At 41.0% G+C, this 23,720-nt stretch overlaps 1 protein-coding gene across 7 annotated transcripts in view; it reads right to left on the bottom strand.

Moving 5' to 3' along the window:
• Positions 1-23,720, bottom strand: part of NLGN1 (neuroligin 1) — a 429,421-nt gene that overhangs the window by 307,396 nt on the left and 98,305 nt on the right. For 4 of the 7 annotated variants that reach the window (XM_039713803.1, XM_039713807.1, XM_039713808.1 and 1 more), the window contains exon 1: positions 3,816-4,345. The exons of the other annotated variants lie outside the window; for them this stretch is intronic. The gene's annotated coding sequence lies outside the window, so the exon portion shown is untranslated. Of the gene's footprint in view, positions 1-3,815; positions 4,346-23,720 lie in introns of those variants that run through there. 7 annotated transcript variants of the gene reach the window in all.

Genomic DNA, 23,720 nt, shown 5'->3' with positions numbered 1-23,720 from the left:
CCTGTTTTGCACAGGCTCGAGGATGTCAAAATATTCAGTCTATCTGTAAGGTTTCTCCTGACTAAATTGTCATTTTCTCCTCATGAATATTTCTAACACTGTGTGCCTACATAACACTTTACTGCTTTCAAGTACTGTTTTGGAAACTGGGGGACAGGGTTGGGAAGGCAAAAGTTAAGGAACAACTTTAAGTTCAGATATTGAGCCTAAAAGCTTCAGACAAAATGTAATTAAATAAAAGTACAAAATGCAACATAAATGTATTCCCCTCATTAAATTCCCAGAACCAGTTCAACAAGTGAGCTAATGGCTTCTCTAGGCAGGATGTGATTGAGGAGATTTAGAAAACATCTTTTTAAATTGCCATTTAAGTTCTCTGCTTCGTTAAAGGAATATGAGTTACTTGAAATGCAATAGTTGTAAAGTGTCCTTGACCACTTTTATGATTTCACAGTCACGTGTTGCTAATTTCCAAGCATTACATTCTCCCTTAATATGGTGCAAAAGACCTAACCAAGCATCAGCAGAAGGTAACAGGCTACCCAAAGGCAACACTAAAACTGATTATGCAGAAAATATTATGAGGACAAAACAGAAGAATTCAACAAATGGGGTAAAGAGAACTCAAATTGCTTTTCCTTTAATGGCCTCATGTTTTATTTGACCACAGCAGTGGAAAAACCATGTTACCCTGCTGTGTGCAGCCCAGATCTTTACATGGCTTGGTAACCGTGAGGATATTTACAGTACAGACTCTGTGCCCCCTGGTTTCCCACAGCTGCTGCTCCCTCACTCCACCTTTTGTTTTCTAGTGGGAAGTGCTGTGGTGGAGAGGGTGCACAGCAAAACTTAACATGGGACCAAGCAGCCAACCAGTCACTTTTCATCCCTGGAGAGCACACAAAACATCATTAATGAGCCATTAATAGTGATGGAAAGAAAGTCTGCTGTAAAACATGTGGGGTCTTCAGAGGCAGGTGGAAATGAGCAGCTGAGTCACCAAGAAGCCAAAATTATTTCCCCCTGTAATTCTGCTAGTTCAATAGTAATCCTGGGGAATGTAATGCCATTATTTGTTATTAAAAGTACAGGATGTGCTCTCAATATGCAATACATCATGAAGTTTTCCCATTAGGTGGGGTTTTTGTTTTGGTTTGGTTTTTTGCATCCCCTAGCTCCCTCTCCCTCCTTTCCATGCAAACTCTTGTGCAACACCTGGGTATCAGGGCAGGCATTCCCCTCTGAGTGCTTGTGCTCCCTCACAATGCATAGCTCAGAACCAGGGCTACAGAAATGGAGACATGCCTCGAGAACAGCCTTTATTCATCAGTCAGGACCTATTTTTTACCATTATCTATTATTTTATCACCTGTTATACTTACCATGGAGGGATATCTGGGACTAATCAGAGACTATATCATTTACTGGATCAGACTGATAACTGCTCATCCTTTATTAAAAGAATTCCACAGAGGTTTCTACTGGACCTCTAGAAAAATGTTTTATTTTCATTATTTGCTTTTAAAGAATGTCTGTCTCCTTTTGCCCGTCTTTTTCCACTATTTAATTTTTAAATAACTTCTTTCTCATGTGATTAAAAAGCCATAATAAATATGACATCAAGCAAATAATTCAGAGCTAGCCAAGGGTCTGTAATACAGCCTTATATCTCTATTACAAAGGAATGTATATTTGCTTTTAATAAAGAAAGGCAAGCCAATCCATTACAAACTGAGACCACATCTAAGCCTCTGCTTTCTTCCCTTTTCCCCAGGCTCCATTTGAACAATTAGAGTGGTTAATGCTGGCGTGCATGCCAGCGGATATTAAAAATGTAAACTGATAAAAAATACAACTACCACCATTACCATGTTCAAATTCCTCCATTCACTTGCAAATCAATTTATCTGCCTACAGCCCTGTCCCAGTCTTTAAATAACCCTCCTCAGCAGACTGCTCCACCTCCAGCCAAATAATCCAGAGAAAACCCACTTTGTGAAAGATGTTTAAGCATCAACAGCTAGGATATTATCTTCTTACCCTACTCTAGGAGCAGGTGTAAGATAACCAAAGCAGCACCAGGAGAGCAGCTCCTCTCCTGGCTCCTACACCCACTGCCTCAAACAGCCTGAACCACTCTCATGGCTTTCGCTGCTACCTCACTTAATCACAAAACAGAGGTGTTCAGCCAAATCCTGCTTCCCAGCACACTTAGCATGATTATCCTCAGCCTCATTTTTCTTCCCACAGCCTGCATACGATTCGCAGGAAAGGTACAGGATAAATGGGATCTCTTTGTAGGTACCTGAGGATCTCCTAATCATTTACTGCAAAACTGCTTTTGCAACATCACTGCAATCTGCAGGCACAGCCCAAGAAAAACGGTGCCATTTATCAAAAAGTAACTAAGAAGCAGTCTTCTTTAACCCTGCACCAGTAGTAGAGTTGGGGAGGGGGGGTGTGGAAGAAAAAATAAATAATCCTTCCCAACGACCATTCCCAAACATGGCTACGTAGCATTTGGCTCCCAATCTGCAAATCTAATTTCAAAGATGCAGAAGTGGTCGGCATATTACAGCTGCTGAGCCCACACAAGTCTCAGTGCAGTCAATGGGAATCAGGATCTTTGAAAATCAGGGCCCTGAATAATGGGCTCTATTTTTAAATGCTCATTTATACCGTGCATGGGTCTTTCTCTTGTCAGGTGCCTGTAATAAAGTACGTGCAATTTCATAAGTATCCTTTGCTTCAACTAAGCCAGACCAGAAAAGTAGGGGAAAATGTCCCAAAGCTCACAGTACTGTTCTTTCAGCAATAACAATACTCTGTGGATGCACCAAAAATGCTGCTACTGTAAAAAACAAACAAAAAAAAATACCAACCTAGGTCTTAAGGGAGCATGAAAAGGTTATTGTGAGCATTGCCAAAAATACATGGTTTCGGATGTGAATTAGCTCTGAATTAGCTCTGAATTTACCAGTACGGTCTTGTCCCACTAAGGCTCTGGGTAAATGCAAATATTGCCACAGTGGATGGCAGTGCTGGCAAAAAATAATTCCTAAAACAATTTCTTACACTTATGTCGAGAAAAAGAAAAATCTGCTTCATTTCAAATTCTCAGAACATCTAAACGTGCTAAAAACATTCACTTTGATATTTATAGCTTCTATAAGACATATTTCCATTTTATACTAGTGGATTTTAATGCCATAGTTGTTAGAGCTAAAACAAACTGGCCTTCCAGAAAGCAAACCCAGTGTCAAACTAACATGATATTCCTTCAAAAGGTCAGCAAATTTACAGAACGAAATGGCCAGTCCAGAATGTGTCACCTGCACCAGCAAGAGCGCAACACTATAATCAAGCTCTGGTTTGTTTTATTTAAACAGTTATTTGAATGTAATTGCTCTGAAACCATACGCATCGTTAAAACGATTCCAGATAACATCCTTTCTCCTGATTCCAAGGTAACTTTCTGGCTTTAATTATAAGTCAATTAATATTAAGTAATTTGACTGATTAATTTTAATTAAACCTGTTGAAAATTGATTTTCCTTTAGCGAGTAAAGATGATGCTCTAGTCGCATCCCCCCGGCCGCGGACACGCACACACCGGCCCTGGCAAGCCGGCCCTGCCGAGCGCCCCCGGGCTCAGCCCCGCGGCCGCCCTGCCCTGCCCTGCCCGCGGCCCCGCGCCCGGCCCGCTCCATCCCGGCGCTGCCTCGCTCCTCCATCCCTGCTCCCTGCTGCATCCCGGCCCGGCCGCCCCCCTCCCTCCTCTCCATCCCGCACGCCGGGAGCATCAAAGTATTTACCAGTTCACGGCCGCTTTCCCGCAATCGCAGCCGAAGCTGTAAATCCTCTGGATTCGCCTCCTCCGGCTCTCCCAGCCGCTGGGAGCGGGAGGGCTCCCAATAGTGCTCCGGACACTTCCCAATTATACCGATTTTTATATATTTTTCTGCCCTTTCCTGGGATCGGGGCGCGGGAAGGGGGGGCTGGAAATCCCCATCCGGCATCCAGCCTCATCCGTGCCGAGCCACCTCCATGTAAATCCGACCATCAGGCAGGCAATGGAAATGATCAAACGCTACTTCTCTCCGTCTGCAGGCAGATAATCCCACTAATCCAATAGATCTCCCCCGATCCGAAAGTGCCCTCCAGACGAATCCCTTTCGCTCGATGTCCGGCGGGCGATCGCGGAGCCGCCGCGGTGCCCCGAGGGGCGCGGCAGGGGCGCGGAGGGGCGCGGAGGGGTGTTAATCTTTTTTTGGCTCCTGGATGCACGGCTCGCTCAAACCGCCGAGATCCCTGCTTTTTCCCCCTATTACACGTTTCCACTCCAAATTGCTGCTGGATGAAAAATGGTACAAAGATACCCCCAGCGGCGGCGCGGCGAACAGCGCGGGCAGCCGCGGCCCCGCACCGCCCCGCACCGCCCCGGGCGGACCGGCCCCCGGGGGACCCTCCCGCAACGCCCCGGCCCCGCTGCGGGGCTGGGGGGTCCCTCCGGCGGCCGCGGGCAGCGGCACGGAGCGCACGCAGCCCCGCCAGCACCGGGGCACAAAGGGATGTGCCAGAGCAGGGTGGAGATGCTGCACACACCTGAGCGCGGGTGGGCTGCTGCCCCTTGCTAATCCCAAATTATGTAATTTATGTATGGTTTGTATAGAGAGATGGGGATTGTACTCAAATATTTCATACTGGTGTAATTTAAGATGATGCCATGGTCTTACTTAGTCGGATCATCACTGTCTGCACATATCTTAAGTGACTCTTTTTGTTTCCCCTTGCTGTTTCTTGAAATATTTTACTTATTTTTCACTGCTTTCTCTCTATTTCTAATTGAGGAATAAAAGTATTCTCCAACCCCAGCCCTCACGCTTTCTAGGATCACAGCAGACAATGAAAGTTGACGACTCAGGGGATGTGGGGAGAAAGGAAGGCCAGATCAGAAGGGAAAGGAGAATAGTCCTTTGAATGCTGATAGGTCTATTCATTTTTAAGAACAGCCACAATCACACATTAAAACATCCCAAGTTAAGCCTCTTGCAGAGAGCTCATTAACATCTCCCGTTATTTTAGGAGAGACTTCCCTTCACATTGTGTTTAAAATCTGTATTTTTCTCTGCTAACATCAACCTCGGTTTAAAATATTGACACTAACTGAGCACAGCAAACCCACTCATGTTTCCAAGCCTACAGCCCCAGGCAAGGTCTGGAGGTGCCCGAAAATTTGATAAGCTTTTGCACCCTCACCTGAGAGCACATCCCAGTGGAGGGAAGGTCAGCCCCAGCCAACCCTGGGCTATTTATGTCTCTCAGTCCCACTGAGCATCTGGATCTAAATGCCCATGGCAGGAGTGACAGGACACAGCAACAATTTATCCTGTGACATTCCCATGTACAGGAATAATTCTGTCCTGGGCACGTTTTTTGCCTGTCTCTATAACTATTACAGTCCATGGTTAATTAGGAAAGTCCAGAATCCTTCAGTACTCAGAAATATAACTCTTTTGCTGTTGCCAAAAGCGTGCAGCTCTCAGGTACAGGAGGGAAAGGCAGAACATACTCTGCTGACAGGGCAATCCCATGAACGTTATGTTAGTCTCAAGGGAATACTATACCAAAAAAAAAAAATCAAAACTATAAATGAAATTTGTGTATGAAAATCAATCATTTGCCACCAGCCACAGACCAACCAACAGCCTAAAAACTATCACCAAAGGGGCAATACCAGGTGAGATATCCTGCCACTCTTCATCCACACAAAACCCCAGAGTAGCTTTATCATTGGGTTGTTCTTTATACTGAAAAGCAAGAAATAAAGATGAAATAAAACAACAGCACTTTCCTTGCCACTAGATAAGCCACTGGAATCCAAGTGTGCAAAGTTTTATTCTCCTTCTTCCAAGCAGGATGTATTTATCTTCCATGGGTCCCCTGAGCCACCATATGAACATCTCCTTGGAATGCTCTATCATTTAAGCAGATGATCCCCTACTAACTGTGGGGGGAAATCAACCCATTTATCTCTCCACCATGCCTTTTGTGGGTGGCAGGAGCTGACAATTTACACCCAACTTGCAACAATCCCACCTTTGGCCACCAAGCCTCCATCTGGTCCTAACCCATCTTCACTCGTGCAGAAATGGCACCAAATTGTTGAGCACGTTCAGTTGTTCTTCAACTCCCTCTCACAGCAGAGATGTGTGATACCACTTCATTCACACACCACTTTTGCTCTGGCCTGGCCCCAGGGTTGGGGTCCCTTTTCAGAACTTTTCCACTGTCTTTCACTCTACTTTTCACTCTACCCGAGCTGTGCTTCAAACATTTCTCCCTCCTTCTTCCCTCCAGGGGCCTCAATAGCTCTCCTCTCATGCAAAATACAGCTGGGGAAAGAGGAATACTGACTTGTGGGAGGGAATAGGATTTGTCTCCAGCCTCAGAAAATTGTCCAAGAAGGGATACTTGGCTGGGAAAACAAAGTATAGGAAAACAAAGTATAGGGCAAATCCCTCTATACAGAGATAGGATAGCAATAGCTGAGCCTACATATGTGGTAATAATAGATTACAGTCTAATATAGTAAAATATGACATTCCTGTATCCATTCCTGTGTGATGCTTATTCAACCATCAGTTTACCACCAGGATGTCCTTGCCTGTAAGAGCTAAGTGGCTTGCACACATACTTTTATATGTGTGTGTGTATATATATATATATATATATATATAAAAGTTTGGAATGACATGATCTTTAAGGTGCTTTCCAACCCAAACCATTCTATGATATACACACATTTATCCCTACCTATAAATGTGTAAAGAGTGTTTGGATTCATTTGAAACAAGGGAAGAAGGGTCTGTAATTGATTAGAACTTTGTTAAATATATTTTAATACACTGCATGTCAAAGAATTACACTTTCATTGCAATCTAGGGAATGCAAAACTGGTTTAAAGACTGGTATTATTTAATATTTAGTTCGGCTGAGTCTTGATAGCATAGTGTTATCTGCATTTATTAAAAGATTTAAGAGAGAGCTAAATTTCCGTGGACTGAAAATCCATGGAAATTTCAAAGGCCAGCATCCTGCAATAGTCTAAAATTCCCCTCTGCTCCATTTTCTCTATTTTAGGAACATGAAACCCTTCATACAACCCTCATTGTAAGCAACTAACCTTCAAAAAGAGCAAAACATACAATCAAAAGCTAAAAAGAAGAAAGAAGTTCCCAACTAGCAATCCAAGCTAAAATGCACATTGAGATACCTAAAGTATGCACCCAAGGCTTTGAAGGTAGGCAAGTTTTTGATGCAACACGAGTTTCATGAGCTATTGAAATATGCAGCTTAAAACAGTCAAGTTTTTCTTTGAAATATAAATTTTATCAGACTGTGTTTCTCAAAAAAAATTAACCTTTCTAATAGGTGGAACAGGTGGAAGTGTTTACATTCACAAAATACTAAATATTCATTAATTTGTTTGTCTCAAGATAGCTCATTAAGTTGTGTGTTGCAATAACTTAGTTAAATATTTTCTTTGATTTCATGAAACTTAAGATTGCTCATCTCTGTGCATTTATATTCTTTAGATTGCCCGGATTGCCAGATCTTTAATGAAATTATAATGCCTGCCTATGAGCTGCTGTAGTTAGCTGTAACTGCTGAGTTATTGCCATTCTTTTGGTTGAACCTTGCCAAGAAGAGCCACTTAAAGAGGCCATCCCTCTTCACAGAGCATCTCCACAAAGATGCCCTCACATCTGCACAAAGACACAGGGCCCTGACAGTCCTTCAGGCACTCCAGACATGGTTATCATTTGCTTTCTTCTGTATTGTTCTTTTGTACTAAAACAACTGCATTTAAAAAAAAAATACAATTCTTTGTTGTATGGCAAAGGGCTCACTTGAGACCGGTCAGAGTTTCACATACCAAGAGTCAAGAAAATTAGCAGCACTAGTCTGAGTGCTCTGACTTGAGCTGCCTCTAGCCCACAGAAGTCCCCAGTACTCCCATCCCCTACAGCCTCACCACCACCTCTGCTGCCCTTTAGTGCTCAGGGACACCCCATTCACTTCCTCCCACCCACGATGGGAGCCGTGCATTTTGTCATCTGGTGGGATTTGTATTCTGACATCACACAGGTTGTCCTCGGTGACATTCACTTTTTATCATTAGCACCCTGCACTGGGATGTTTAATTGGCTATGTTGTATCTCTGCACTGTAGATTTATTTTGCATTTTCATTTAATTAACAGCCATGACCAGTGGCCTGATAGATGGCAAAGCATTCTGTGAAGTAGAATCCTACTGGATTAAAAGATTTGCTGGAATGTTTCAAACACCCATTCAGCCTGAACTTCTCAAAAGCAATTTTCTCTAAAGTACAGCATTTCCAAAACACAGTGCTGGAGGACGTGGGAAGAGGAAGAAAACAAGACCCAAGGATGACACAAACCCTGCTCCTACAGACTCACCCCTCTCCAAGTGTTGACTGGATGCTCAGATGAGCACAATCCACCCATGGTTATTCTGAGATTCAGAATTTCAGGTTCTTTTGGGTGCTGTTAAAAGACAGATATTGATAAAAAAAAAGCCATTGCCAGTGTTCTTACTGGAACTTAATCAGTAGATTACAACACATTACAACACTGTGCTTGCCAGAGAACTCTGAATTAATTATAAAATCCATTTCCTTGTTTATGTGGCTGGGAATACATTTACAGAGGAGTTTTATGACTTTGTTCCTTCCCAAATTTCAGTTATTATTTGAAGCCATAATCCACCAGTACCTTGGTTTGCAGTGACCCAGTAGAGGAAACTATGGGGCTAGACTGTTTTTTTAAATTATGAAAAGCATTTAGACAAAGAGTTTTCTGTTCATACTGAGTGAAAAGTAACCAATTTCTAGGTTTTTTAATTAAATTAGTTGAAACCTAATGTTGAGTACATACTGTATTCTACTTCCAACGTGCAGAGTTTGAAAGCACACAGGGACATTCCCTGATGGAGCTGCTGCTCTGAGTCACTATTACATGCAGTTTATATTCATTTAGACCCAGCAAGCAAATGACAGAGAACTATGGGCCAACTTCATCACTCACGAGATGAAATGGAAGTCAGAGTAACCTCATCAGAGAGTTCTCCTTCCTAAGACCTAAATTCAGTATAAAAAGAAGAACATGTGACCTGGATTTGCAAGTATAAGCAGTAAATTGTTCTCCACAGGCTTTTGCTGTGGCATACCTTTTCCTTTTTCACCAGTCACTTCCCATAAGCAAGGAAAGCTTGAACTTCTGTGAATTAAGACTTGCTGGAACCTTGACACTCTCTGTACTGACAGAGCATTTTAGGTCTTTATTTAAATCAGTCAGTAATAAGATGACTGTGAAATACATCATGATTTTACTACCAGCCTCTCTTGGCATCTGTTTGCCTCCAGTTACGATTGCGCCGATAACTTGGTGACCGATATAATTAGCCTGGCTGTCATTATGGCTACTGGCCAAAAGAGCCAAAGATATGTCCTAAATTTTCTTTTCAGATGCACCAAATAACATGATCCATTAATTAAAACTCAGGCAGTTGCAGTTAATTCCTGACAACTGAAAAAGATGCAATTTGAAAACACTCCTAAAGAGCAGTAAATCACTTCCAATCTGCTTTGTGTGAGCTGCATTTGAAAGAGGCTGGGGTGTGCTGGGGTTTGGGTGCTGGGTTGGGAGTAGGGGCAGAGCCCAGCTCTGGCTTTGCCAGTGAGCAGGTGGAGACCTTGAGGCAAACTCTTTTATCTCTCCTGCCTTTAACTCTAATCCATTTTGATTTTTTTATCCCCAGGGCAGAGACAATACCATACCAAGGAGAAGGGGGCAGACATATAGGGATTCCCAAGCTGGGGAGGAGAGGGAGGTCAAAAGGCAGCCTCTGCCAGCCCCAGCTGCTTGGCGCTGACCCACACAGCTGCCTGCAGGTGCAGCAGCAAATCTGTGCTCCTGCAGGGAATTGAGAGACCTCTGAAAAAGGCCAAGCACCCCAGAGGGCTGTGGGGGACTGACTGGTTTTGTGGAGGAGTCAATAGGAGGAGTGCTTATGAAATTCTGCCAAAATAAGCAATAGGAAATAATGAGCAGGCACAAAAGCACTTCATAAAAGACACATTCCTGTATTTTGAAGGCATTAATCAGCATCATTGGTGATGGGAAGTCCAGGAGATAATATCAATATGAAAATACCATTGTACAGACATTGTAACACGTTCCCCTGCTTATCTTAGCAAGTCTTAAAGCTTGTCATGTCTGGGAATCTGATTCACTGCACAATGACAGACACAAAATTGACATGTACAGGCAAGAGCACACAGGCAAAGCAGGGAGAACAGAAATTGCCAAGGATCTCCAAGGCAAAGACACCTGAAGAGCTCCTGAGGTGAAGGACCTAGAGAAGCACCATCTCTAACTGGCAATGAGAGGGGCAATAATAATTCTGAAAAAAACAACTACTTTTAAGAAAGTAAACTGAAGGCAGGTCAAATCACTTGTGATTTCTGAAAATCTCACTGTAGTGTGAGCTGTTCTTTATAGCCCAGTAACATTATACCTGTAAAACCTATCAGTCTAAATTATTTAATAGCAAAGTAGCAACAACAAAATTCTTCATTGTAGCTATCTAATGGGTGCATGTTAGGCTATGGGCCTTTGTGTCTCTTGCTGTACACAGACATGAGAGAGCACCAGATCTACATGGTGAGGCACCCTGGAAAACTGGACACACCAACAGCACCCTGCTCTATGGAAAACATCTGCAGATACCTCTGTCCACTGCAGCAGGAATAATATAAGCTCAGGAAGCCTTAGCTGGCACCCATGTGGGCAGACAAGGAAGAAAAAGCAAAATATAAGGAAAAAAGGGGAAAAAAACCCAAAACAAAACAAAGAAACAGTATTAGAGAAACTGCAGCAGCCTAGAAGTCTATTATTTAATTGATGTCACAACCCAGGAGAGTGTATGATCCTCTCGACACCATGGTCATGCCACAGAGTGCTCTCTACATGGATTTTGAAACTGAAGCTGTTTTTTATAACAAGATCAGCTACAACCATCTGAAAGTTAAACCTGTACAAATACTTTGTAATACTTATCTGTGGCTGAAGTGAATCCCACACCCAGAAAGACATGACTTTGAATTTTAATTTTCAAATTTCTAGGTCTTGATTGCAGAATACTACTTTTTCTCCCCTACATCTGGCATTTCCAGAATTTAATGAACAATGTCTCTAGCATTCAGAATTAGCACAATATAGCTTAGTCTCCTTCTGCATGCCAAACTTTGGCACTCCCTTGCAGTAGAAAGCGAGCACAGTGGTTCTCAAAAACTAGTTTCTTAAGCAAGAAGAAAGAATTCATTTATTTTCTATTTCTCAGCCTTCCTTTCCTATTCTAGAGCACCCAAATTTCCTATTTCTACTAATTACGATGCTATAAAATTTTTGCTGGCAAACGTTATTGTTCCAGCTGAGAAATTTATTCCTATAGATGAGAAAAAAAACTCGTGCAGCCCCCTCCGAGATCTGTGCATCAGCCAGTAGAGGGTGCAGGAATTGTGGCTGCATTCCTACAGCCTGAGCTGGCCGCTGCTGCTGCTCCAGCTGCTTTCTGAGGTGGCCAAATATAATAAAGCACCTAACGCTGTGTAATGGGTCAGTTCAGTATTAATAATGTGTACAAATTGAAAGGCATTTGTTTTTCTCAGCTTTTCGTTTTCTCTGTTCCCAGCTGTTCTCAGTGCTTACAGCAATGCTGGACTTATGCTGTGCGCATGAAATTCAGACTGCAAGAGAGGCTTGCAAACTCACATTGCAAACTAAGAGATGTCTGGATGATATTTTCATAGTCACAGGATTAAAAAAGGGGGCACCTCCTATCAATAAAAAGGTTTATTTCGATTATTCAGGCTTCAATCAATCAAACCCCCACTGAAATAAACCAAATTTGTTTCTCTGACACTGGTGTCAGAGAAAAGTGTTTCCACATTACCTTGGAAAGGTGATGGCAGGTAGAGAGGGGTTAAGAGGCATTTGTGTGCAGAGGGGATGTTGCAGCAGCCCTTTTTAAAGGGAGCATTATTCCAAGGTAGCATTTCCTCCTTCCCCAGCCGCCTGTGGGTGATGGGGCTATTGGTGGGCAGTCCCAGTTCCACAGGGATTTCAGACCAGGTTTGTCCATGTTTTGCAGTGGGGCTGGCACAGATGTGAGTCAAACACCTGCAGGAGCCCATGAACACACCTGCTGCAGTCCAGGGTTTCACATCTGCAATTCCACTGGCAATGCCTGCTCTACCCGACTTGTCTTGGAGTCTGCTAAGGCCAAAATAAAACACTGGGATTTAGGGGGGATTTAGGCCATGGGAGCCTAAGACCAGTGATTCAATCAGCCTAAAACTCTGTTACAGTCAGCTCAGCACCAGCAGAATAAATGAAAACACAACGTTGAACTTGGCAACTCTGAATCATAGAGGTGAGCAACTATCAAGGAATGATCACAGTGCAATAATCACAAGATACAGAGCATGAAAGGGTTTTTGACAGGTGAAAATGAACACATTTACACCACATGCAGCTAAAATTTGAGTCTAAAATGAAAGATATAGTTTTCTTTTTGAGCAAAAATTTGTTGATCTAAAGACCAAAACAAAATTCTTGTCTCTTCAGCGTGTGCTACATAACTGACAACATCTTTCAGCATTGTCTGAGGTTTGATTGCAGGTTACCTTTCAAAGATCAGACAAGATAAATCACCTTGCATTAGCACACCTATCTGACAAAATGACATCTCAGAGTGGCTTGATAAAATATGATGGTAAATTTTACAGGTCAATAATCTCTGCCTGGTATGAGCAAAATCAGCGTTGTCCACTCCTTTCCCACAGAGCTATCAGTGGTGGAAACAAGCAGCAACATCTCAAATGAAATGTCTCAAATCTCAGAACAGTCCCTGCAGCCATCCAGTTCATCAAAGTAAGAAACAAGCTGAGGAGAGCTCATGTTCAATGATGCTCTGAGGGAAAATGACTGCCTGGCATCAGCTCTGGAAGTTGGATGTGGCTGACTGATGATTCCAGATTGGTTTTTTTGAAAATACAGGGTGAATTGAGTAATTTGAACCAATCATGGAATATATTCTGCAACACAACATTCTTCTACCCTGCAGTCTCCCTTCTGGGAAATATGGAGTGGTGGGGAGTACATTTATCAAGAAAATAATGACCCCAAACAGACTCCTTGAAGCCTAAGGTGTTTTTTTTATAAGAGGACTCAAGGGAACTAATTAAGAGGAAATAGCTCCTCAATGTCCTGAGTGAACTCCCACTGAGAAAATAAACAATTTACTGATTCATGCAACTCCAGACATCCAAAGACAGTCATCTTTACGACATGTTTTTTGCAAATATAGAACATAGAATGACATGCAGAAGCACTGTTTGATAATGAAAGGTGTATCTATTCAGGGATAGAAACTTACCACCATTATTTGAATTTTTATCTTTGAATTTGCAATTAAGATATACCAAAGATGTATAGTACTGTATATAACTCAAAAATTAAGCTTAAAAAATGGAGATTACTTTCTACCTATTTTTATAGCCTTTATCAATTTCCTCTCTGTGCTATGTTTCATTCATTCTTTGGAAAACAGGAGGTGCAGGAGTTTTGGGTCAAGGAGCAAAGGTTTTAGAACCAGCTTTGAAAACACTCAGTTTTGCAAATATGGAATCTACTGGGGCGTGTCCCCAGAAGAGAAGGCCAAGAATTTTGATCAAGAAAGGAATAAAGGCCTAAGAATGGAAAACAGCAGCAGTTCCAAAGGCACAGACACCCAGAAGTAGCGTGGAGTGTCAGAGGGAGGGCTGGCAAGAACCAAGGACAGCACATTAATATTTAGACTGAGCATCAGCAGAAATATCCTGTCAGTGTGATGTGTGGAATCATCCTAAGGGAGGCAACTGAAGCTTGTTGCTGACAACCTTCACCTTTCAGCTTTTCAGGCTGGCAGCTCTGTTTCTACACCAAACATTCTCATCAGTCATTTCATTCTATGGTAAACAAAAGGAAAATGTGCATAGTTGATACCATCAGCAATGGATCTATATGAAATAAGTTTGCTTTTTGAGAAGCTGAAATGGAAAGAAATGAAGAGGTGAGATGGGGCCCCCAACATAAAAAGGACATGGACCTGTTGGAGTGAGGCCAGAGGAAAACACAAAGATGCTTTGAGGGTTGGAGCCACTCTGCTCTGGAGCCAGGCTGGGATAGCTGGGAGTGTTGACCTGGAGAAGAAAAGCTCTGAGGAGACCTTAAAGCCATTTCCAGAGCCTAAAGGAGGTACAGAAGAGGTGGAGAAGGACTTTGAACAAGGACATGGAGGGAATGACCTTAAGCTGACAGAGAGCAGGTTTATATTAGAGATGAGGAAGAAATTCTCTACTGTGGGAGTAGTAAGGCACTGGAACATGTTGCCCAAAGAAGCCCAAGGCCAGGTTGGACAGGGCTTTGAGCAACCTGGTCTAGTGGAAGATTACCCTGCCCCTGGCAGGAGAGTAGGACTACCTGATCTCTAAATTCCCTTCCAAACCAAACCATTCTATGACTCTAGGACTCACTCTGAATTTTATTTAAATACCAGCACCTTGGCAACATCCTGATTATATTTCCATGACAAGAAAACCTGATGCTCAGAAATCCATAAACTGCCAGTGGACTAAAGAGTGAGGTTTTATCCTCCCTTTCTCATCCCAGTTTACCCTAAAGGTGCAAGTATCATGTGCAAAACAAGAAATTATGATTGCCTCTCAGTTGTGCTTTGATTGTGCTTCCACAAGGAGGAATAGAAGCTTATGATAATTAGGGATTAAACATAACTGTGGCTAAAAGTTCTCACATTTGTTAGGACAGTAACAGTAAATTTTGGGGGAAAAAAATCTGTAAATTTTTAATGTATTAAAACAACAGAATTATTAAGCAGGACGCCAAGTATAATAAATCTTGTCCACATATTCTAAGTTGTATTTACGTACCATCACAATATCATGGTCTAGAAAGGATGATATGTGGTACAGGTCAGCACAAGGTATTGCTGCAATTAAACTAACCTGGGCACAATGTTCACCTAAGAATGCCTTCAAGGAATAAGACAATGATGTGGAAGGGGGAAAGCAATTATTTGTCTCACGTCCTCTTTGTGTTTGGGGCCCATGAATAAAATTTTGGGTGAAAATTATTTGAGATCTACAAAATGTTGCTCATCAAATCAAAGTTAGAATAAATTGTATCTGGCTTGTAAAAGAATTTTACTAGAAGGTAAATTTAGAGAGTTCATTCTGACTAGATAGCACCCAAAAGAAGATTTATGTATTATAAGGTCTATGTCATTGTATATTGGAGAAACGTGATTGCATACAACTTCCAATTTCACCCTCCTTTCTGGGCAGTTCTCAGAAAAAGCCATCCAAACCAGCAGTCATTTCTCTTTGATTTAAGCACAATTTGATGCCTGCTTAATATACACAGAAGTAATAATTCAAGACAGCACAAAATGTGCATTTGACAGGCTTCCAAAAGACACCAATGCATTTTAACATTTTTGCATTTCCAGGCATAAATTCACAGGGGGCTCTCACAGGAAATTACTTGAAAAATTCTGTGCACTAATATGTTCTCTACAGAGTATTCATTTGTTCAGTGTTTTAAGCAGCATGTTCTTCATGATTTATTTCCTGTAATGCTTATAGGATTGTGTTATTCAGAGACCCTGTTACCATTTACCTGTACTACAGCATCACCACTCAAAACACCCAAAAACTGGGGATTTGCAGGATTTTTCCATTGCACAGATTGTAATGATTATAATAATCTACAGAAACTCTCTATAAAACATGACTGACAAAACTATGCCCTAGAGAGCAATGTTTAAATAATAATATACATAGATAATGTCATTGTTATATTGATTTATACAGATGTGACATTACCTACACTTTATGTGAAAGAAAAAAGACAGTTAATAAAAAGGAAAATCTAGTCATATAACTTATTCAATCAAGAAAAAAATCTTACACCAGTGTTGAACAACATGTATACACGATTCTCCATCTCACACCTGCCTTCTGAAACATCCCCAATGCAAGAATTTTATAAATAAAAGAGCAAACCAGCTCCTAGATCAAACTTCCTGCTATTCACAGCATGTTTGATCTGACTTGGCCTAAAAAAGGGTTCTCTAAACAAATCCCTCTAAATAAAATACCTTTTCCCCAAAGCCTATCAGCTCATTGTTGGTTCTTTGGGAAATTTTGCATCATTAACAGTGAAGGGTAGTTTCAAGATATTCATGAACTTGCTAGTGAAGGAGGATTAAAACATATCTTAGCCTACATTGGAAGTTTTTGAAGGTACATAGATGTACCAGCTGCAGAAGAAAAAAGGTAGCAACACATTCCTACACATACCCCTTGCTAAATTCATAATAAAATTCCTGAGAGCAAAAAACCCCTCACCAAAACCAAGTAAAAGGCACTCTAAGCAATCATTATTGCAATCAACATGTGTTTCTCAAATTGTTTTTTGACTTAAATCAAACAGACACCAGAGGACACCTGGAGGTGTCTGGCTCCTAATGAAAGAAACTCATCTACTGAGACAAGATCGGATTTTGTATATTTGTTTTTCCTGTTGAAAATTGGTGTTTCCAATGATTCATAGCCCAAACCTCTCCCCTTCAGCTCTGTAGTGATGAAACGACCAGACTGAAAATAAGCTCTTGTTCAGAGCCTAAGATTTCTTAGCCCATCTACAACACAGCTCTTTAAAGATGATGATTGGCTAAAAAGGACAGAAAATTAAAATGTTAAGTAAATTATAATGGGAAGTATAAATCCTTATCCTCATCTAGATTTAGTATTTGGTTGTTCCAATGGCATAATTGTGTAAGACAAGCAAAATGGGATGAAGACAGAAGAATGGTAAACTCAGAGGAGAAAGTTACGAGTAGGATTTTTTTCTACACTCCTTTTTATGGAAAATGTAAATAATTTAGAACCTGTGTACCAAACTTGCACCTCATTTTCTACTCTAAGTTATTATGTGTACAAGATAATTTTTTATGCCTTATCAATTTTTAAATAGACTAAATTCCACAGATTATGCAACATGCCAAAAATAAGACACCAGCTTCATGAAAGCCAGTGGCCTTAATGCAATAGAAACAGGCAGATAAAGTGAAACTTACAGCTAAATAATACATTAAGATCAAATATACCAAAAGAAGCAAATTATTTACAACATTAGGATGCTATATCTTAATAAATAGTTATTATTGAATAGTAGTCCACAAGAAAACATCCAAGTCATGAGAAGAGGCAACAAAAGTCTTCTCCTGCCAGTTTGATGCTTGGAATGGTCTAAGCTAACTGCTAAGAACACCGAGTCAATCAAGAAGCAGAGAACTTCACGTGTTAGCAGGAAGACAGACACGAAATGACAATCAGAGGTTATGACAAATCTGAAACACTTTGCACAGCACCTGAATCCCAGCCCCACTCCAGAATCCAGGCACTGCCACCCTTCTGCAGGGCTTCCCTAGGACAGGGCCAGAAGCATTTGGCAAGTGAAGGTGGCCACTGACTGCATCTAGCATGGAGAACAGGCCAAGCCCTCGTGGCCCTGACACATCAGACAGCCAAACCAAGACAAGAAAAATACTCCCTTTCTTCTACCTTTAATCCACCTAGGGAGGCAGCATGGATGGTGATAAAGCCATGAAAGAGAATATAAATATGTCAGGACAGCTTCCACTCAGAGCCTGCAGGACTTTATTTTAATAGTTAAACAAGTACAAAAAGCAGCTGATATTCTCCATTGAAAGCTGCTGTGTGCCACTGACAGCTGAGATGATTTACAGGAGCCATCAGAAACGTCAGCCCGCTCCTCTCAACAGTTCATTTTTATTCAAGAAAACAAAGTAAAATGGGCTTCACATTAGGCTCTCCTGCTGTCTTAAATCATGAAATAATTGTGTTGAAATACATTGTGACCTTGTGTTGCACTTCTCTAAATATCTCAGAATTATTCTTCTAAAGTAAACCAAATCAAAGAAACCTACACTCCCAAATAAAAAGAGCCTAATATTGATAACAAGCTTTCTTTTCCACTAACAGCCAGACCATTACCACTCCCAGGCTGATAATGCCTGTAAATTAAAACATCCAGTGACATTTAAGCAAGTGGAGAGTTGACAGAAATTCCCATCAAGCCCTCCTTGCAAGGTTAAGAGAAGACCTTCAAGAGAAAAGGAATTTGATTGGTGATACATTTCCCAGGTCGAGAGGGGCTTCATATTGTGCCCTAATGTATTACTTCATTATATCATTTATATGCTTCTGCTCTAGCATCAGTCATCACTAATGACCCAGCCCTTCCTCATCCTTCACACAGCACTCATCAGCACTGGCTCCTCTCAATATTTTTGTCCCTTTTTGACCAAGGTACTGGTTGCCATCTCAATTCATTACCATCAAAACATGACAGCTACAGAATTAGCTGCAGAAAAGGAAGATTAGATTCCCAAAAGCAGAATTCTGGTCCTTTCAGCAGGGAGCTGAGCAGTGCCACTACCAGATTGCAGAGGTCCTCACCTCCCAGGCTGTGCTGCTGGTTATGAGCAGCTGCTCTGAAGCTCCACCAGTGGAATTGGCTTGCAGCTACCTTTCCCTTTCCATCCAAAATGCAAGAAAAACTTCTTTTTAGTATTCTCCATCTGCAAGCCTGTCATTGCTTTACTCTGCAGAAGTCTAAATGCCTTGTGCTGCTCCTAACACAGGTCTTTGTAGGAGAGGGATAGAGGGCCTTAGAGAGGTCTCTGCTTCCTCCTTTTAGCACAATGGGCATTTCCAGGAGTGCTTTTGAATCTTCCAGGGGATTTCCACCTGAAAGTTGCCAAAACAAACCCTTTTCTGCCTCATCCAAGCCTTTCCCTGGTACTGGCTAAAGTCTTCCCACAAAAAGTCTACTGGAATAGTCCAAAACTGAAAGGACAGCTTAAATCTTCCCTTCAGTCTTGCTGCTCCATCCCAAAGGAGGACACAGCTATTCTTCAGCAAGGTTTGCCAGGCCAAATGTGCTTTGTATTGCCAGTACCTGTCCTGTGCTTCAATCCAAAGAGTAATGCCACCATTCCAGAGCAATTGACACAATCCGGAACAGCCGGTCATTATAAATCACAATGTCCTAATGAAGGATAAAAAGAAAAGGAACATTTATGTGGCAGACATATTTCACAGCACATTTACACTGGCATTTTTCAAGAGCTGAAAAGGTATATGGATAGAGGGTGAGAAAGGAGAAGTGAAATAAAGAACTATGATATACTTGCAGGATGTCTGTTCTGAGCACAGACAATTTCTGAAAACTTTTTAAAGGTCATGGTTGCTAGAATTTACACTGAAGTTTTTTTCCTTTTACCGTGCTGATCTTAACTTGTCCTTCTCCTTTGTGATTTCATGCCATGCCAAAGCTAGTTACTAACTTTCTTAAGCTTGTTGTTACTGTGGAGGAAGTATTATATTTATGATGCACTACATTATAGTAATAATTAATAAAACTTTACTTCAAGAGTTTTCATTAGTGTGATCTCTGACATGAAATGCAGTGCAGAAGACAACAAAATAATAATAATATTAGCAATAGAAATACAAACAAGAGATGCAACTGTCTGTATAGTTCAAGGAAGTGGCATCTATTTTAAGGAGATCTTGCTGGTTTTTAGAAGTGTTTAACCAGCATGAAAGCAAACATCCTATGAGCATGTGAGCTTTGATGTCTGAAGAATTTGTATTGCCATGTAATTCTTTTAGCTCATTTCTCCTGTGCAGTTCTGAAGTCTTCCTTGTCATTAGTACTCCAGAATAAACTCAATAACTGAGGTCCTTAATTTTTATTCTGCTTGCTTCATACCTCTAACTACAGAGAACCTTCACATCGGACTTCAAGACAACAGAAAAATGCCATACAGCATTCAGTGCCCTTTTAAAGGCTTCTAACATCTTACTTTTCTTCTTTTTACTCTTTTTTTTTTTTTTTCACTAGGGATTGCTCATGCTTACAGCTGGTGAGGGATGAGCAGGTTAATGACAGGACCATAAAATAAAACTCCACTTAAAGTCAGAGTAAGCGTAGCAGCAAGTACCAGGATCTTCTGAAAACCTAAATGAGTCTGCCAAAATGGTTACATATGTAGCAGGAACCACAAGTAAATCCAAGTCTATGGTCCTAAAGAGTAAGTGTAATCACTACTTTATCTCCATTTAAGTGATACATTAGGACAGAAGGAACAGCACTGCGTTCCTTGCTGCACAAACAGATATTTAACAGTGGTAGCATTTTATGCAAACTACCTATTAAGCTACTAAGAAAGTGCCAAAAAACGTAGCACAGTAATTAAATAATGGACAAGACCTAAGTTTTATTATAAGGTTTCCAAACCATAAAAGCAATGCCAAAAGATAGTATAAATTCAGTATTGTTTGAATGGACTCTTGAAGTCCTGTACTCTAATCTACTCTTTATTACTCATCCACAAAACATCTAGCAATTTTTATTACAAGTCCCATCCATTACAGTATTAAACTTAAATTCAATATACACTGCAAGGTCATGATCCTGCTGGTAATGAAAAGCTGTGTCTCATAGAGCCTGCTTCATTTAAGGCTTAGATCTCTTGACCTACTAAAAAAAATGAGCCTCACAAAAGGCACGCTCAGATGTCAGAAGGAGTCGGCTTGGCATCCAAGTGGAAAGTTTACTTAGTATCTCCAAAAGCTTTAATTGCACGCCAGACCCGATTTATAAAGCCCTTCTGATGTTCATGTTCTGGAAGAAAACCCCTCTGGTTATCTGATGTCGAAGTTGAAATTAGTCCTTTGGATCAAATAACCGCAACACAAAACAATTTAAGCCCACTGAATGAGCATTTTACCTGCCGCTGGCTACAGCGAGCCCATAATCTTTGGAATCACTGCCATTTTACTCAATATTTGCTAAGTTGCACGTTAGACTTTGTAGTACTGCACCAGCAAATGTAATAATATGAATAATGCTGGCTTTAAAAAGGTAAATACCATATTCTGGTCTGAATATATACTAAGGATGAAGTCAGAGTGACATATTCCAACCTGTGACATTACTAAATTATAGAGGACCTTATACTCTTAATATTTGGTAGCAGTTAGGTATTTACATTGACAAAAACCTAATCCTTAAAACATTTTCACATCTTTATCTCCTTTTCCTTGCCTAATTGTTTTCCTTCCTCCCATCTTATTACCTTTTTAACAACTGAAACAGAGATTGCTTCGTCTCAGAAGCAGTGTGATACCTTAAATTGTTTGCATTTCAATTCTGGAGCATGCAGCCAGGATTTGTCAAACAAACAACATAAGGCATGTGTTCTTGATGAGTTAGGTCAATTAATACTAATTGTAGTGCTCCTGTTATCTCACTGCCCTTGTCTCTTGCCACTAACTGTCTAGATAAGTACTTCTGTGAGATAACAAACCCAGACCAGCTACAACACCCATCCAAAGGTAGAAAATTGCACAAAACCTGTCTACTTATTGCTTAGCAACAGCATAGTATTGCCTTAGTACCCTGATTTGCCAAGGCAGTTCTGTTTTGCAGAATCCCAGAAGCCTTTAGGTTGGCAAAGACCTTCAAGATTGTCGAGCCCAACTGCCAGCCCAGAACTGCCATGTACACCAAAAAACCCTGTCTCCAACTGCCACATCTACTTTTAAATAGTCCAGGGATGGACTTTATCATCCCACCTGCCTATTCCAATGCTTCCAAGACCTTTCATTGAACTCTTTCCTCATATTCCATCTAAACACAAACTCACCCACTAGAGCAACTTGAGGCCATCTCCTCTTACTCTGTAACTTGTTACCCAGGAGAAGAGACCAACCCCCACCTGCCTACACCTTCTTTCAGGTAGTTGTAGAAAGAAATAAAGTCCCCACAAGCCTCCTTTTGTCCAGGCTCACGAATGCATGAGGATAAATTAAAAAACTTCTCTATGATATTTTTCTTTTCTGTCTGCACATGAAGATGATATTTTTCCTTTTTCCACCCAGAGCTCTCCTCCTGGAGGTATTGGATCGGTCTAATAAAAATCTGTCAACTGTCTCCAAAACCAGTGAGAAGAAAACCAGTTGTACCTTCACATTTAGGGACATATTTACTGTTAGCCACACAATTTTCCCATCCCTGGTATGAATAAAAGCTTTCAAGTCAGTTTTCTGTACCAAAATACCTGCTTGTGAATGGTTGTCAGGAATAAGGGCTCCTAATCTGGTTTAATGAACTAAGCTAAAATATACAGAAGAAGAATTGGGCTTCTAGCAAGGGCACTGGGATTTATAAACTATGCTGGGAATGCAAAGACACTGTGCAAAAAGAGAGCCACTGCTCACTAAGTTGTTCTCACTGTGAAAACAGTGGTAGAGCCCATCCCAGAAATTTCAACACTGAGTGCAGGATAAAGAGTGGAAGACACACTTTGTAAATGGAGACTAAAAAAAAATTTCAAACACTTAGGGACTTCGTGTGACATTCCCATTGTTAGGGATGGGAGCTGAGCCAAAGTGGTTATACTTAAAGAGAAGAGACAGTTTGGAACTCTTAAATGGAAATATTTTGTACAAAATGTGTAATTAAATTGTGGAACACTCTTTCATTGTAAAATACTTTGCTTAATAGCTTAGGAGGGTGTAAGAAATACTTAGATATTGTAGACATAAGGACACATGCAATATATCATATCCAATTACTCTAAAATAGTGTATTAGTCCCCACCTGTAGCACAGAAAAAAAATTCATCTTCCTGTTCAAGATACAGTGCTCTCAACCACTGGGGTAAATATTAAAACTGCTCCCTAGAAGTACATGTCTAAAACTGGCAAAGCAAACAAGAAATTATAGAAAAAACCCATTTTTCACACTTCAAGGAATGGTGTAACACTGATCCTTATATGCAGAGCTGAGCCTTATGTCCTCATTAAAAAGATGTGTTTTCCACAGACAGACAAGGAAATTGAGTAGAGCACATAGGACTTAATTCACAGCTCATTGATGGAATTCTTGATCTACTGAGGGTCAAGTGATTAAATCATTGACCACCAAACCATTAATGAGCAAAGCCATGTCACTTGCAGGTGGTTTACAGCTGAAGTGACATTGCAGGAAGGAGCAGGTGGTGATGAGTACTGAATATGCTTTCCATCCACAGAAATAGGTGAGGGGGATAAAAATAACAAAAATCCCCAGGCAATAACTTTGAACAATTATTTGGCGGCACAGAATGTTTTGAAGACAGCAGAAAAATACAAAGTGGAGGAAGGCAGGCAAAGGCTGATTTCTCATTACAGAAAGAAGGCAAATCTTGCCCTTCTCTCATATCAGCAGGAGCTTAGTGACACCTCATTATTTTGGAAGTTGCTACTACAAACAGCTCTACCAAACATTGAGTGACTAAAGCACCTGCTTCCCCTTTTGCCTTTGTCTCTGTAAAAGCATTGAGTTAGTATATTCTCTTTAGAGTTAGGTTGGCTTTTTTTTTGCCTTGTTTTATACCAAAATATTCATTTCTGAGTGGAAAGTCCCTCAAAATA

Source organism: Passer montanus, unplaced genomic scaffold, assembly GCF_014805655.1.
Source record: "Passer montanus isolate IOZ18808 unplaced genomic scaffold, ASM1480565v1 scaffold29, whole genome shotgun sequence".
NCBI lineage: Eukaryota > Metazoa > Chordata > Aves > Passeriformes > Passeridae > Passer > Passer montanus.
This window is presented reverse-complemented; position numbering and strand designations above follow the sequence as displayed.